Below are 10,388 nucleotides of genomic sequence, written 5' to 3'. Positions count from 1 at the left end.
ATGCATTTATGTCTACATCCAGTGGTGGAAAAAGTACTCAATTATCATACTTGAGTAAAAGTAAAGATACCTTAATAGAAAATGACTCAAGTAAAAGTGAAAGTCACCCAGTAAAATACTACTTGAGTAAAAGTCTAAAAGTATTTGATTTTAAATATACTTCAGTATTAAAAGTAAATGGAATTGCTAAAATGTACTTAAGTATCAAAAGTAAAAGTACAAGTATAAACCATTTCAAATTCCTTATTTTAAGCAAGCCAGATGGATAGCCTGGGGCACACTACAACACTCAGACATAATTTACAATTGAAGCATTTGTGTTTAGTGAGTCCGCCAGATCAGAGGCAGTAGGGATGACCAGGGATGTTCTCTTGATAAGTGTGTGAATTGGACCATTTTCCTGTCAAAATGTAACAAATACTTTTGAGTGTCAGGGAAAATGTATGGAGTAAAAAGTACATACTTTTCTTTAGTAATTTAGTGAAGTAAAAGTAAAAGTTGTCAAAAATATAAATAGTAAAGTACAGATACCCCAGAAAACTACTTAAGTAGTACTTTAAAGTATTTTTTAATTAAGTACTTTACACCACTGCCTACATCCCAAATGACAAATGGCATTGTACCTTATTCCCTATATATAGTGCACTAATTTTGACCAGAGCTCTATGGGCACTATGGGCCCGGTCAAAAGTTGTGCACTAGAAAGGGAATTTGGTGCCATTTGGGACATATTCAATGCGTTTACCTAAGCCATCCTCAGAATGCATTGAACCTTTATTTAACTAGGCAAGTCAGTTAAGAACAAATTCTTATTTACAATGAAGGCCTACTTGTAAAGAATACCTGGGACAATTCGGTGCTCTCTCATGATGACTAGCTACGTCACGGAAAAGATGCTGTCAACGGTACCCAATCCCGCCTCTGAACATGAGACGTCCACTACGGTTCAGTGTTCTGATTTGAGACAGTTCTTGTCATTTACACGTCGCCCCGCCCCCCCCATAAACCGCTTAACGGAGACGGAGGCTGGCTACGGCTGCACGCACTTCAGAAACATTCAATTCATGATGGTGTCAGTCTGGAGACTGGAAGAAAGCTACTAGTACTGTAGGTTGAAGTTGTAATTTTAAAGCTTTGTTTTTAATTTATTTATACCTATTTATTATATTACGTAATAACACATTAAGTTCAGCGCACACATTTTGCTTTCGTTCATCATTTCTCGGCATTCGAAATCTCAGTAGAAACTTTGCAAAGGTGAGTCCCATGTTGTTGTAATGTATTGTCAGTAGGCCTATATACTTTATGCTAATCCGTCTGATGTAGCCTGACCGATATTCAGTATTTAGGCATATGACAGTATTTTAACTGATTTGTTACGACTTTATAGTAAGCCTATTTGTTTTACCTGCGCATAATCCTTCCAACTCAAGTGCTGTTCCCATGCTCCAGCAAAGCACACCGCTTCACAGTTTCACTTGCAGCAGCCTACCTTTCTTTCTGTGAATAGCCTAATTCCAGGCTAATTCTAGGCTACCGGGCTTCGTTGTGCAGTTGGCTATCCTCCTGTTCCAACTAAATGCAGCACATACATTATTCAATTGACCTTATGCTGTTAGTAGACTACTCTATAACTACTTACCACCAGACTGTTATTGCTCAGGTGAATATAGTAGAATGAAATGTAATCGAATAAAATAGATTAGAATAGAATATAACTTTAGGCCTTCATGATAATTTCAGATCATGTATGAAACAGTGATTGGAGAGACTTCTCTCAAAGATGATATGAAAACTCAAAACTCATCAAACTCTCTGTTCAACTAGTTGCTCTTTTAATACTTTCAGATTTTTATCAGGAGGCAAAATACCCATGGATCCTTTATTGTTTCCATGGAAACTCCTCTCCTTTGGAACATCCTTTTAATATGTAGTGGATGATCCATATCTTCCATGCTAGTTTCATTACTGTACATGTGTACTTCAATATTACAGTCATCACAGAATCTAAGCAGCAATGAATCAATCAGGCACGGAAGTGGCAAACTTATGAATAGTGTGAATAATTTATTAGTGTGTGTGTGTGTGTGTGTGTGTGTGTGTGTTAATATGCCCCAAGAATTTCGCTACACCCACAATAACATCTGCTAAATATGTGTATGCGACCCAAAAAATGTGATTTGATATTACAGGGAGGTGTGTCCCCAGCCCGTATGCATTTCAGACAATAGTGTTATTATTATTATATAATTATAATTATTGACCTTGACCTTGTGGTTGTGGTTGTAAGAACAACACATTAGTATAAATGAATGGCATATCACTATCAGACTCTAACTTTGTAAATTGCGTATTTTCTACACAGAGACCACTGCACCATATACATTCCGGTACATTTCCGCAACACATAATGAGGTTAAAGCATTTACCAGAATCTCTCTGCTCAGTCAGGTATTCTAACCAGCAAGCCTCTCCAACACTGTTCACTTCAGTCTCATCAACAGTGTAGCTTTTCTCAGGTGCTGTGTGTTGGTAGGTGTTTACACGACCTGTGAGGTAGGTCGTGTGTGTGCTTTCTTTGCCTGCTTTGCATTTTTGTGTAGTGTGCACTCTAGATCCCAGTGAAGGTGACCTCAAGGACTGAGCTACGTACTCCAATCCCCACTTTTTTTATATCCAGGATATTGTTCACATTCAGTTAAGTCTAGGGCTGCGTCCCAAATGGCACCTTATTCCCTATGTAGTGGATTGACTTTGACCAGGTGCCATTTGGGACGCAGCCCTAGACTTAACTGAATGTGAACAATATCCTGGATATAAAAAAAGTGGGGATTGGAGTACGTAGCTCAGTCCTTGAGATCACCTTCACTGTAATATTCAGTCTAAACAGCTTTAGTTCACCATAGTCCTTTACATGCTAGAGTCTTCCATTACTGTTGAGCCGACATGGAGACCATAGGTTGTGATTATTATACACCATATATACAAAAGTATGTGGACACCCCTTCAAATGAGTGGATTCGGCTATTTCAGCCACACCCGTTTCTGACAGGTGAATAACATCGAGCACACAGCCATGCAATCTCCATAGACAAACATTGGCAGTAGAATGGCCTTACTGAAGAGCTCAGTGACTTTCAACATGGCACCATCATAGGATGCCACCGTTCCAATAAGTCAGTTCGTCAAATTTCTGCCCTGCTAGAGCTGCCCCGGTCTACTGTAAGTGCTGTTATTGTGAAGTGGAAACGTCTAGCAGCAACAACGGCTCAGCCGCGAAATGGTACGCCACATAAGCTCACAGAACGGGACCGGCGAGTGCTGAAGCGCGTACCGCGTAAAAATCGTCTGTCCTCGGTTGCAACACTCACTACTGATTTCCAAACTGCCTCTGCAAGCAACGTCAGCATAAGAACTGTTCGTCGGGAGCTTCATGAAATGTGTTTCCATGGCCGAGCAGCCGCACGCAAGCCTAAGATCACCATGCCCAATGCCAAGGAATAATGGTCTGGGGCTGTTTTTCATGGTTTGGGCTAGTCCCCATAGTTCCAGTGAAGGAAATCTTAATGCTACAGCATGCAATGACATTCTAGACAATTCTGTGCTTCCAACTTTGTGGCAACAGTTTGGGGAAGGACCTTTCCTGTTTCAACATGACAATGCCCCCGTGCACAAAGCGAGGTCCATACAGAAATGGTTTGTCGAGATCAGTGTGGAAGAACTTGACTGGCCTGCACAGAGCCCTGACCTCAACCCATCGAACACCTTTGGGATGAATTGGAACCCCGACTGCGACCTCACAGTGCCCGACCTCACTAATGCTCTTGTGGCTGAATTGGAACAAGTCCCGGCAGCAATGTTCCAACATCTAGTGGAACGCCTTCTCAGAAGAGTGGAGGCTGTTTTAGCAGCAAAGGGGGGACCAACTCCATATTAATGCCCATGATTTTGGAATGAGATGTTCGACGAGCAGGTGTCCACATACTTTTGGTCATGTACTGTATAATATGCAATAATGGCAACATAATTCCATATTATATGGATATGTTGTGTGAGGCACAGTAGAGGGTCTCTTTCTCTTGTGTGTCCCAAACGGCACCCCATTCCTTTTTTTGTGCATAGTCCTATAGGACTATGCTCAAAGGTAGTGCAATGTATAGGGAATAGGGTGCATTTGTCTTCTTAACCCCTCATTTCCATCCCCTACCTGCAGCAGCAGCCTCACAGCAGCTTTAACCGCTGGAGGCTGGATGACTACTGCAGTTTTCCAGGTCACCTACTCACTCTATTGTGCGTCTGCATCGTGTTGCATTGCCCTCTGTTCAACAGACGTTTCCTGCAACCCAATTTGAGGCTAAAACGGCACCCTATTCCCTACATAGTGCACTACTTTTGACCAGAGTCCTATGGGCCCTTGCCAAAAGTAGTGCACTATGTAGGAAATAGAGTGCCATTTGGGAGGCAGCCTCAGCCATACCTCAGGATATCAGCCACAGAGATGAATCAGACAATGGTACAGTCATAGTTAGCCTAGTTACCATGGACACTGATGTGTGAATTAGGTGTCAGCCATGGCAATGTGGCCGTGTGGGTAATATGTGTCATTTTAGTGATGTGGATCCACTTTCAGTGTGAGTCTCTTCAGACCTATATTTAGTAGCTGTAACCAATTACTATTAGAGCTATAACCCCAGGTTAACTCCAGGTCCCCCTCATAAAAGAGGTTTGTAACCTCAAGGGTCTATTCCTGGTTTAAAAAAGGTAAAATAAAAAACTGTTTGTGACAAGCTTAGCACGACTCTAGTGTCCATGCTGCGTATTTGAAGAGACAGAAAGGATATTTGTGAATGTAGGTGGCCGATGTGTAGGCAGGTGGATGAGCAGAGCAGCTGTTGACAATAATACCGTAATGCACAGTGGCAGGTGTTGCCTTCTTCTGTGAGGGTGGGTTCATGGCGGTCAGAAATGTAGATCGCGTCCCAAAGGGAACCCTATACCCTACCTAGTGCACTACATTTGACCAGAGACCTGTGGGCCCTCGTCAAAAGTAGTGCACTATATAAGGAACAGGGTGCCATTTGGGACTCAAGCGTACAGGTGAGTGTGGTTTCAGGGTGGTGGATAGCAGTCTCGCTAGGGAGGGATGCGTGGGTGTAACTTACCGCTGCTACTCTGATCTGTTGAAGTTCTGATCTGTGAAATCTGTTATCGTGACTCAATTCATTTTGTGATTAATGAATGGAGATTTAGGCCTACACCAATGTGATAAGTGAGCACAGGAGGTTGGTGGCACCTTAATTGGGGAGGACAGGCTCGTTGGAATGGCTGGAGCGGAATAGGTGGAATGGTATCAAATACACCAAACACATGGTTTCCATGTGGTGATACCATTCCATTGACTCTGTTCCAGCCATTATTATGAGCCGTCCTCCCCTCAGCAGCCTCCACTGTTAGTGAGGGAGTCATAATCATATTTCTACTCATTAGGATTCATATGAGCGATCACATAAACATCCAGTAATTCTTCCTCTTGCCTCATGGCTCAGTCCAAGCTTATCAGTCACATTGTGGTGGTGGTATCACTTGCTCTCCTCTCCTCTACTCTGTGGAGTGACAGGCTGCTCTCCTCTCCTCTACTCTGTGGAGTGACAGGCTGCTCTCCTCTCCTCTACTCTGTGGAGTGACAGGCTGCTCTCCTCTCCTGAACTCTGTGGAGTGACAGGCTGCGCTCCTCTCCTCTACTCTGTGGAGTGACAGGCTGCTCTCCTCTCCTCTACTCTGTGGAGTGACAGGCTGCTCTCCTCTCCTGAACTCTATGGAGTGACAGGCTGCTCTCCTCTCCTCTACTCTGTGGAGTGACAGGCTGCTCTCCTCTCCTCTACTCTGTGGAGTGACAGGCTGCTCTCCTCTCCTGAACTCTATGGAGTGACAGGCTGCTCTCCTCTCCTGAACTCTGTGGAGTGACAGGCTTCTCTCCTCTCCTCTACTCTGTGGAGTGACAGGCTGCTCTCCTCTCCTCTACTCTGTGGAGTGACAGGCTGCTCTCCTCTCCTCTACTCTGTGGAGTGACAGGCTGCTCTCCTCTCCTGAACTCTATGGAGTGACAGGCTGCTCTCCTCTCCTGAACTTTGTGGAGTGACAGGCTGCTCAATTCTCCTCTACTCTGTGGAGTGACAGGCTGCTCTCCTCTCCTCTACTCTGTGGAGTGACAGGCTGCTCTCCTCTCTTCTACTCTATGGAGTGACAGGCTGCTCTCCTCTACTCTGTGGAGTGACAGGCTGCTCTCCTCTCTTCTACTCTATGGAGTGACAGGCTGCTCTCCTCTCCTGAACTCTGTGGAGTGACAGGCTGCTCTCCTCTCCTCTACTCTGTGGAGTGACAGGCTGCTCTCCTCTCCTGAACTCTATGGAGTGACAGGCTGCTCTCCTCTCCTCTACTCTGTGGAGTGACAGGCTCCTCTCCTCTCCTCTCCTCTCCTCTCCTCTCCTCTCCTCTCCTCTCCTCTCCTCTCCTCTCCTCTCCTCTCCTCTCCCTCTCCTCTCCTCTCCTCTCCTCTCCTCTCCCCTCCCTCCCCTCCCCCGTCCCTCTCCTCTCCTCTCCTCTCCTCTCCCTCTCCTCTCCTCTCCCTCTCCTCTCCTCTCCTCTCCTCTCCTCTCCTCTCCTCTCCTCTCCTCTCCTCTCCTCTCCTCTCCTCTCCTCTGTGGAGTGAAAGGTTGTTGTCCTAAATGACACCCTATTCCCTATATTAGGGATCATCAACTACTGTATATTTATTTATTGACCGGATGGTCAGGGGGTCGGAAGATAATAACAAATAATTTGTAGATTACAAATTGACCGCAAAAAGCTTAAACAGATATAATGTTTGACAAAAAAAGTAGAATTTCAAATCTTGCTTACATTTCTATGCGATCACGTCTTTCTATTATGCTTGGGAATACTTGGTAACAGATTTCCAAAATTAAAATCACGTGGAGCTTTACAGTCTGTTATGTCCACCCTGCCCTATATAGTGCACTATGGGCCTCCCGAGTAGCGCAGTGTTCTAAGGCACTGCATCACAGTGCTGGAGGCGTCACTACAGACCCGGGTTGGATCCTGGGCTGTATCACAGCTGGCCGTGTTTGGGAGTCCCATAGGGCGGCGCACAATTGGCCCCTGTTTTCCACGACTAGTATCTTCTGAATTATTAAAAGACATTAAAAGATTCCAGCTCTCAAGTTGTTCAATAATGTAGAGTTTTTAGTACTTTAAAAAGGCTACATAAGTTCACCTCTAGGACTTTACCATTATAAAACCATATTGAAACTTTAATGAAAAGTGTGTCTCACAACCTCTGTTGTATTGTAGATGGTTTTTGAAAAGCTTTGCAGTGAGCAGACCCTGCATGGCCACCTGGAACTGAATCAGCCATACAGTATTTGTATTAAGCAGAGTTGGAATTACAGAAGGGGCGATTTTCACATTTACTTCTTCTAGCTCTGTGAAAATATCAGTATTTTCACTCAGATTCTTCGATATTTGAACTGTGTGATCCCTCAGGCGGTAGGATTGTTATTAAGCTGTAGGCTAAGTGAAGCGACCACTCCCTCCCAGTATCTCCAGCCAGCGCAGTAGATTATGTAAATGAGTCACTCAGAACGCTGCTAGAAGGAAGCTTCTTCAGTTCTGCGTCTTGTTATCTGCATCAGAGTGAGGTCTTGGGCACACTGTTCCCTATATTTTTTATTTCACCTTCATTTAACCATGTAAGCCAGTTGAGAACAAGTTCTCATTTACAACTGCGACCTGGCCAAGATAAAGCAAAGCAGTGCGATAAAAACAACAACACAGAGTTACATATGGGGTAAACAAAACATAAAGTCAAAAATACAACAGAAAATATATATACAGTGTGTGCAAATGTAGCAAGTTATGGAGGTAAGGCAATAAAAGGCCATAGTGCAAAATAATTACAATTTAGGATTAACACTGGAATGATAGATGTGCAAGAGATGATGTGCAAATAGAGATACTGGGGTGCAAATGAGCAAAATAAATAACAATATGGGGATGAGGTAGTTGGGCGGGCTAATTTCAGATGGGCTGTGTACAGGTGCAGTGATCTGTAAGCTGCTCTGACAATATAGTGCACTACTTTTGACCAGAGCCCTATGGGTATAAAAAAAAGTAATGCACTAAATAGGTAGATGGGAGCCATTTGAGACGCAGCCCCTGGGCTTTGGAGGGGATGATAAAGTGATGGAAATGGAGAGAAAAGAATGACGGTGGTTCTAGGAAGAGAAACGCCACAGCAGGCTGCTTCATAGTGCTGGGATCTGATCACTACCTGAAACAGCAATACAACTGCTGCAAATAGAACGCTGCCTTCAAAAAGAACATCTGCATCCCAATGAGATTTTCAATTTCTTTGCTTTCTTACACTTAGCCCGGAGCTAAAAGAGATCTTAGCCCAGGGCTAAGCGACTGTTCACCTTGCACGTGCTAAAGTGGGATAACACCACCGTTAGCCAAAGGAACTGCTCCAGAGTAGGGTTAGCACCGACTTTCGGATTCACAGAGTTCCCATTGTCACAACATTTAAATATTCTACTGCAGAAAAGTGCCAGTTAGTTTCTGTTAGCCCTAAGGCTTGACGCTTGACTGAGGTGCAATATGCAGAAATCGCAATGGCATTTCCTGGTTGCTAAAATTATTATAGTTTGCCTAATTTCAGTTTATGTGACAAAACAAGCAATGTATGGCATAGAAAATCATTGTACCATCTAAACCACTGTGAAATATATTTTCAATAACAAACTGTTGTACAAAACCGAAAGTAAAAGACGCAAAAAACTAAAAGTTAAGAACGGGAAGCATAGAAATAGCTCACGTAGAACAGATATACCGCTTCTTAGACTTGCTTTCAATGAGAATGACAGATCTATAACACACATTTCTATGTGAATTTGGTCAGGTCGCCCAACAAGTTACATATTGCAGCTTTAAGATGTGGGAAATACTATACTGAGTCAGTCAGGCTATGTAAATAACTAACTGTCCAGAAACGGAATTGGAAAAGGAAATGGATTCTATTTATACTACATTTATCACTGCTTACTTACAGTACTTAGGGGGGATTTGGTAGCATTACAGATGATTTCCACTGCTCCACTTTACTTCAATTCTATGCTCTTCCGTCCTAGTTCTGTGATCGTTTAGAACACGTTTACACTTGAAAAGGAATACTTGAAACTAAGTGGATTTGTAACTACTATTGTACTCTTAAAGGGATTTAAAGAGGACAATAGCTAATCAAATGACCAATGTAGATCAGTCAAACAAAAGTAGGTTATTAGGGTTTGAGGGTGCAGAAACTGCCATTGTGACAATACATCCAGCATGCAAGTTATCTTGAAGGGTGGTTCAGGGTCAGGATGGACGGAGACTATGCTGTGAGTGTCTCTGGGTATTTGTGTTGATGTGTGAGCCATCCAGCCACCGTTCATTTCCCTCTGTGTGACTGAGCACTGAGCAGCAGCAGTAACAGGGCTGTTAACAGACAGAAGGGCCTCAGGCAGGGCAGGACAGTGACTGACTGACTGCCTGATGATGCCAGTTTCTCATGCCAGGATCCAGAGGCCAGAGGCAGGATCTGTGTCCCACATGGCACCCTGTTCCCTTTATAGTGCACTACTTTTGACCAGGTCCCATAGCGCTCTGGTCAAAAGCAGTGCATTATGTAGGAAATAGGATGCCATTTGTGATGCCTCAGTGTCTCCGTCCCCTGCCTGTCATGGTTCAACAGATTGACCAATATCCTTTTACCTTCTTAGTGGAAATGAAAGTCAGAAAGCTACAGCTGCAGAATCCCTAAGTCCTAATCTTACATTCTGGAAGGTTTTTATTTATTTAGGCTATTAACAACTCAGAATGACACGCAAGGACTGTAGTCAAACTCAATGAGAGTTGTGGAGGCCCATTTCTGAGAGCACCTGCTTAGTCATAAGTGGAACACAACACCACACCTCAGCTCAGCACAGCTCAACCCAACACAACACAACACAACACAACACAACGTGACCGGTTACCGGATCTGAGGCGTTTGACGCTGCTTCCTACTTCACAGTAGGGCCGTAATTTTTTTTGTTTTGTTTTAAATATACTTTTTTTGTTTTTGTTTTTGTTTGTTTGTTTGTTGCAGAAAGGCCTTCTTGAACATGTGAACTTTCATGTGCCTTAATTAAAAACTGGTATGAACAACAAAATAAAAACTCTCCAGGAAGAGTGAAAATCTGACCAAAATCTTTCAAAAGGCATATTCTCCTGCTTGTCTTTTCAGTGGGATAACAAGTTGATCAACTTTTAAAGCAGCATAACTTCCCACGTTTTCTCCAACTACAGTGTGT

At 43.5% G+C, this 10,388-nt stretch overlaps 1 protein-coding gene across 2 annotated transcripts in view; it reads left to right on the top strand.

Annotated features, from left to right (window-relative positions):
• The first annotated feature begins 1,056 nt into the window (after positions 1-1,056).
• LOC121558178 (oxysterol-binding protein-related protein 3) overlaps positions 1,057-10,388 on the top strand; it is a 90,221-nt gene continuing 80,889 nt past the window's right edge. For both annotated transcript variants that reach the window (XM_045214273.1, XM_041871668.2), the window contains exon 1: positions 1,057-1,257. The gene's annotated coding sequence lies outside the window, so the exon portion shown is untranslated. The remainder of the gene's footprint in view (positions 1,258-10,388) is intronic.

Source organism: Coregonus clupeaformis, unplaced genomic scaffold (assembly GCF_020615455.1).
Source record: "Coregonus clupeaformis isolate EN_2021a unplaced genomic scaffold, ASM2061545v1 scaf0228, whole genome shotgun sequence".
Taxonomy (NCBI): domain Eukaryota; kingdom Metazoa; phylum Chordata; class Actinopteri; order Salmoniformes; family Salmonidae; genus Coregonus; species Coregonus clupeaformis.
The sequence above is the reverse complement of the archived record's forward strand: the minus strand, read 5'-3'. Positions and strand labels throughout refer to the sequence as shown.